We start from the raw sequence: 6,000 nt of genomic DNA, 5'->3' as shown, positions 1-6,000 counted from the left end.
AATGAAGCAACAAGAAAATATCCTGTGAATTTCAGTAGCTCCATAGGAATAAGTGGTTCCATCGGATACATTCCTCCAGGTAATTCAAATATCCTGCTTCCTCTGTGCTTGACAAGATAGCAACTAATAATTAGAGCGCTATAAAACATGAAACAAATTTTGACTTCTGTTCGTACAAATAATTACGCTGCATTATTTCAATCCATTGCAGAGTATGGAGAAGGGGTTCCGGTGTCGACTTCAGGTGATGTGTTTAGCCTCGGTATAACTTTGATCGAGATGTTCACAGGAAGGAACCCAACAGATGATATGTTCAAAGGTGGGTTAAGCCTTCATGATTACGCTGAGGCAGCTCTTCCTGAAAATGTTATGGAGACAGTAGATTCCAACATATGTCTGCATGCTGAAGTATACGGTAGCAATGAAGCAAGGTACATAACAGGAACCCAGGAGTGTTTGTCTGCCGTCATTCAGCATGGTGTCCTATGCTCAAAGCAATTGCCTGCATTGCGATTGTCAATGAGTGATGTCGCTGCAGAGATGCATGATATCAGAGATAGATACATTAGTATTCAAAAGTGACGAGAGATCATACCAGTAGCCACTATCTTATGGTAGCTATTATGTTTCTCCAAAAATATTCTTGATGTCCACGATATGTTAATTTGCCTCTTTTGTGAGTGTGTTTAGAGTTTTGAGGCAGAAATTGTGCATCCCCAAGATTGTAAATAATACATGGAACATATGTTGATGGGTTTTCAATCTCGTATTTGCTGATGGACACCGTTCGTTTGTGGAAATTGGCCACTGGACACCACAGTCACTTAAATTATCATTTCTAGTTGCTTGGGGGAGAGGGGGTTGGTGGATTGACGAAAATGCCCTTGGACCCACCTCTGCTGGTGCAACAGCTCCCTGGGCGTCCAGCTGCAGCGGTTTCAAGGACTTCATATATGAGCGCCAACACTATGGCTCTTGCCTGCCCAGCAGCTAAAAGCAGCTAAGCCCTTTAGCGGATTTTGCAAAATTCAAAAATAAGCATGAGGAAGTTGACATAATCTAATACTTAAATAGTTATAGATTGTGATATTCATCACCATTCCACTTTACAATCACAAAAGAGCATGTATGTCACAAGAGGTTCATTACCAATCACGCGTTCACATGGTGCCAATCGAAGCTTCCACGCAGTCCGCCGGCTGGCCGATGCCTGCATCTGATGGGCGCAGGGCCGTCACCTCATCCGGCCACCACCGCTACCCCCGGCGCCGCCGCTGAAAAGAGCCACCGCCTCGCCTCCTCTTCCCGTGGTCCGGCCGCCGGATGTGACTCGCCTCAGCCGCGCACTTCCGCCGCCGCCGCCCGGCCAGCGGCCACCGTCACGTCGGGGGGAGAGAGGAGTGTGAGAGAGGAGATGCCCGGATGGGCCGGCTTCGTAACCTGATGGGCCGCTTTAGCGGACCTACCTGTGCGGCCGATAACTTATCGGACCCTCAGCCCTAACTCCGATAAGTTAAGTGACTTAAACAAGGGGTGGAGGGTAAAGAGGGAGGTGACTTATTTTGATTTAAGCAAAAGCATAGCAACTTATGATTTATTAAGTCCTTGACTCCCTGCTATTTGGTAAAATAAGTTATTTATTATTTTACTTTTTGGTTTAGGGCACGGCATAACGGGTCGTCAAGAAAATTTTGCAAAGACCCCTTCGCGACCTGCATTAACTGCCGACCCGGCGTCTCGTTCATCTACAGGTGATGGCCCGTGCTCCCAGACCCGGCGACGGGAAAGCGACCGTTGTAGGACATGCTGCGGGGAGACGACGAGAAAAGGATCCGCTATGCGCGCCTTCCTCGTGTGCCGGAGCAGAGAACTTCTCGGGCGTCCGCCGCCATAGCTTGAGAGCCTGCTCCAGCCCGGCGACCAAGGCCGCGCCACCTCTCCGGCTCTCCCACGCGACAGACACTACCTCTTCTACCTCCTCCGGCGATAGGCCCTGGCTACGAGCGGCGTAGGCAGGCCGTCGGCCGCTGGTTCCTCCTACAGTGGGCGGCGCGAGCAGGCTGGCCTCCTGTCCCTGCGGCGGGCAGCGCTTACCGCAGGCCGCAAGGCTGCCCGCCTGGCCCTGGCCATGAGCGGCGGGGTGCGTGCAGGCCACCAAACCGGTGGGAACCGGTTCCGAATCGGTCCGGTCCGGTTCTGGTTTGGGCCGGTATCAAATCGGTCTAAATTTAAATTTAAATTTAAAAAAATAAAAAATTCTAAAAAAAATCCTAAAAATACTTCAAGGTGCGACGAATCTAATGGTGTCAAATTTTCTCAAAAATTCATTCATTTAGTATAGTTTGCGGGGATTTGAAGTTAAATAAAAAATAGCGTGCATACAAAAATATACAAATAAAATGTAAAAGTAGTACAAAAGAGGGTTGGGGAGTTCATTTAGACTAAAATATGTTATACAAACATTTATTTAGTATACTTTGCGGGCATTTGAATTTAAACCAAAACAGAAAAAAATTTGAATTTGACTGGTTACCAGTCAAACCGGCCGGTAAACCGGTCAAACCGACCGGTAAGCCGTTCGGAACCGGTTGAACATGCGATTTTGAATTTGATTTTGAATTTGACCGGTTTCCACCGGTTTCCGATCAAACCGGTCCGGTAAACCGCTACCGGACCGCACCGATTTGACCGGACCGGTCGGTTTACTTAACCCTGGTGCAGGCCAGCTTGGCCCCTGGCCGTGGGCGGTGCTGGCCCCTTTCGGGTACAACAGCTCCTCGTGCTTCTCGCTCTCTCAAGCTATTGATTTTCTTTTAGATTTGTAACCTCAGTTCAATTGATTTGTGTTGGATTTCTTCAGACATCTTGTTTCAATTTGGTGCATAGATGATTGAATCTGTTGATTTTGTGTGTGATTCAAATTTTGTTTCAATCTATTGTGCGTTCTCTCGTATATGCAACAAAAATAACTATAAAGTTCAAGTGTGCACTAGATCATCATGTTTTCTGTGTCTTAGGATGAATTAAACAACTTGATTCAGCCAAACAGACAACCTATTATACAAGCTGTCTGTTCAAGTTGTCTGTTTGGGCTAAAAAGGCAGCAGCTGTCTGCACTGTTGTACTTACCCTTACAATAAGTCAAATGATTTATTGGAACCAAACAGATCCTAAATTGATAGACACTTACGGCTAAGAGCATCTCCAACTTAAACCCCTATTTAGACCCTTACCTCAAATTTTAGAAGTTTTGGCCAAAATTACAACTCCAGTGAAGCTCCTAGATAGACTCCCATATTTGTTGGGCTCTCAAATTATGGCCTCTAGCCACCAATTCTATTGAGTCCCCCATGTATCCCAGGTCGCCATCCCCCCCGCCCCGTAGCGCGCTGCGCCGTCCCGCCACCCTGTGTCGCGCCCTCCGCTTCCCGCTCCAGTGCTGTGCTGTCCCGCCCTCCTGCGCCATGCCCTCCGCCTCGCTCCGGCGCCTATAGCGGCAGGAGCTGGTCCGTGTGGTGGCGAAGGAGAAGGCATCGTAGCGGCCGCTGTAGGCGTGCGCGCTGGCATCGGTGAGCGCGGACGGCGTGAGCGAGACCTTCTGTTACAGGTTGTTCTTGGAGGGCGTGCGGCACAGCAGCGTGGCGTAGCAGTTGCTGCGGCGAGACATCCTGGGTGTGCCCGCACCGCGTGCCGCGCACCTCGCCGCCGCCGTTGCGGGTGTCCACCTCCACGATCTCGATGTTCTCCTCCACCTCCTGCCGAACCACACCGCCAAACCAAGCTCCCATCCATCAGCTCGCCGTGGTTTGTTTTATTTCACGATTATATTGGCAAGACAGGAGAGGCGGGACGCCGCCGCGTACCTGGTAGTGGTGGTGCCGGGACCGCGGGTGGTGCGGCGAGCGGCGGGTGGGCGTGATCTGCGCCGTCCGGCTGGGCCTGTCATCGCCGCCGAGATTGAGGAGGCGGAGGCGCGCCGCCTGCGCCCTGTTCTGCGCGGCGACGAGCGCCTGCATGCAGCGCAGGGTGTGGCTGGCCTGGCGGCGCATGAGGTGGCAGCGCACCAGCACCTACAGTTTGATGAGCCCGCGCAGCGCGCATAGCGCCTTCATGGCCTGCAGCGAGCGAGCATCGTCGTCAGTGAACTAGAGACACAGGAGGGGTGATAGAGAGGCAAGGTGAATGCACGCACGAGCACGACGAAGCACCGGCCAAGACACACACACTACGGGCTCACTCACCAGGTAGGATCGGAAGACGGCCTGGATCTTGGTCGCGGCGGCGTCGTCGATGCCGACGACGGTGTGCTTGGACGCGGAGAACCGGACGGTGGCGGCGGCGGCCTGCTTGGCCACCAGGGTGGCCTCGGCCTCGGCCGCGGCTGCGGTGGCGATGGCGACGGTGACGGCATGCCGGTACGGGTCCAGCCGCGGCTCCACCAGGAACCCAGCGCTGCCGTACGACGCGGGGGCGACCGTGTTGTGCGTCCTTGGCCGACGACGACCCGGGCGGGCGGCGGATGCTCCACCTGCGCTTCTCCTTGAAGCCGGGCGTGGACGCCAGCATCGTGGTGCTGGTGGTCGTCTCGGACCCGGAGGGCAGCGCCAGTGCCAGCGCCTGGTCCAGCTCACCCGCCGCCCTTGTCCCTCCTGTAGCGCTCCAGGAAGCTCTGCAGCCGGTGAACCCCAGCACCTCGCACTCCCTCGCCCCGGCCGCTCGGCATGGCAGGGCCAGGAGAAGGAGCGACGGTCGGAAGGGGTTGACTGAGAGTGAGTGTTAGGCACTCCTTAGCCTAACGAATTACTCCGCAAGCGCACAGAGACCGATTGTAGCTTTCACCAAGGAGTATACCTTGGATATCGAATCCAAAGAACGGTAAAGCTTCGACCAAGCTTAGAGATCTTCAACCGGACACAACCAGCGAGAAGAAGACCAAGGGAAGAGGGCCTAACTCCAGATAACCTACTATTCTGACTAGCTAACGAGTTAACTACTGACTAGATCTGCTTCGGCGGCTAGAAGAGGAAGAACTTCAGAAAGGGATGAGAGGGGAGTCCAACGGCAACCTGCAACTACTGCTATGAAAACACCCGAACGTGGTGGACTACGAGGGACGGATAGGGCTGTCACCACCTACCGCCTACCACAACGGTTCCGTGGGGTGGAACACAACCTGAGATAACTAACCAAGCCTGGGCATCATGCCCATAGCTCTCGAGCTACTTGCTCCTACCATGTACTTAGATAGAAAGCAACCTCAAATAAGCAAAACTTGCTACTTACGTAGACTCAGGATCCCACAGATCAATGTAAGTAATTAAACAAGTAACTAAGACAGAAAGTAAAGCTACCAAGAAATTGAAGTTGAGACAAGGAACTTACTCAAGTATATTCCTCCGAGGTGGATACAAAATGTGGAGTAAGACCGAGAGAACTCGAGTCCGCTTCTTTAGCTCGGCTTTCACCAGAGCACTCACCTCACTCTCTTCCTACTCTAACACAAGAGTGTAACAAAGAGACTCTCTTCTCTAATGGATGGTGTGTGTTACAAGAGTGGGGTTTGGGCTCTATTTATACTACTCCATGGACGGTACTGAGCTGAGCGTTGGTTGTACGTAGGTAAGTGTCAGACCCGGGACTGCAGAACTGCTCACAGGCATAGAATGTTCTAGAGTAAGAGATAGCTCATGGATGTACCTTACCTCTTTTGTAACTACCCGAATAGGCGTAGTACTAGCTGCAGTACAAGTTAACTACCCGATCGTGTAGTAGAAGGACTCCAACTGTACTCAGCTAGGACTTTCCATGTAACCCTGTCCCCCGGATATATAAGGGCGGGCAGGGACCCCCTCGAAACACATCTACACCTAAGGCAATACAAACCACCACACAGGACGTAGGGTATTACGCAACTCGCGGCCCGAACCTGTCTAAATTTTTGTGTTCCTTGCACCATCGAGTTCCAGAGCCGTCAATCCCTACCTACAAACCCTACTGCTA

At 52.2% G+C, this 6,000-nt stretch overlaps 1 pseudogene; it reads right to left on the bottom strand.

Moving 5' to 3' along the window:
* Positions 1–3,280: 3,280 nt before the first annotated feature.
* On the bottom strand, positions 3,281–5,209 carry LOC120674821 (annotated as a pseudogene).
* Between the last annotated feature and the right edge of the window lie 791 nt (positions 5,210–6,000).

Source organism: Panicum virgatum, chromosome 5N, assembly GCF_016808335.1.
Source record: "Panicum virgatum strain AP13 chromosome 5N, P.virgatum_v5, whole genome shotgun sequence".
NCBI classification, from domain to species: domain Eukaryota; kingdom Viridiplantae; phylum Streptophyta; class Magnoliopsida; order Poales; family Poaceae; genus Panicum; species Panicum virgatum.
Note: the sequence above shows the minus strand (reverse complement) of the source record. Positions and strands in the feature narration are given on the sequence as shown.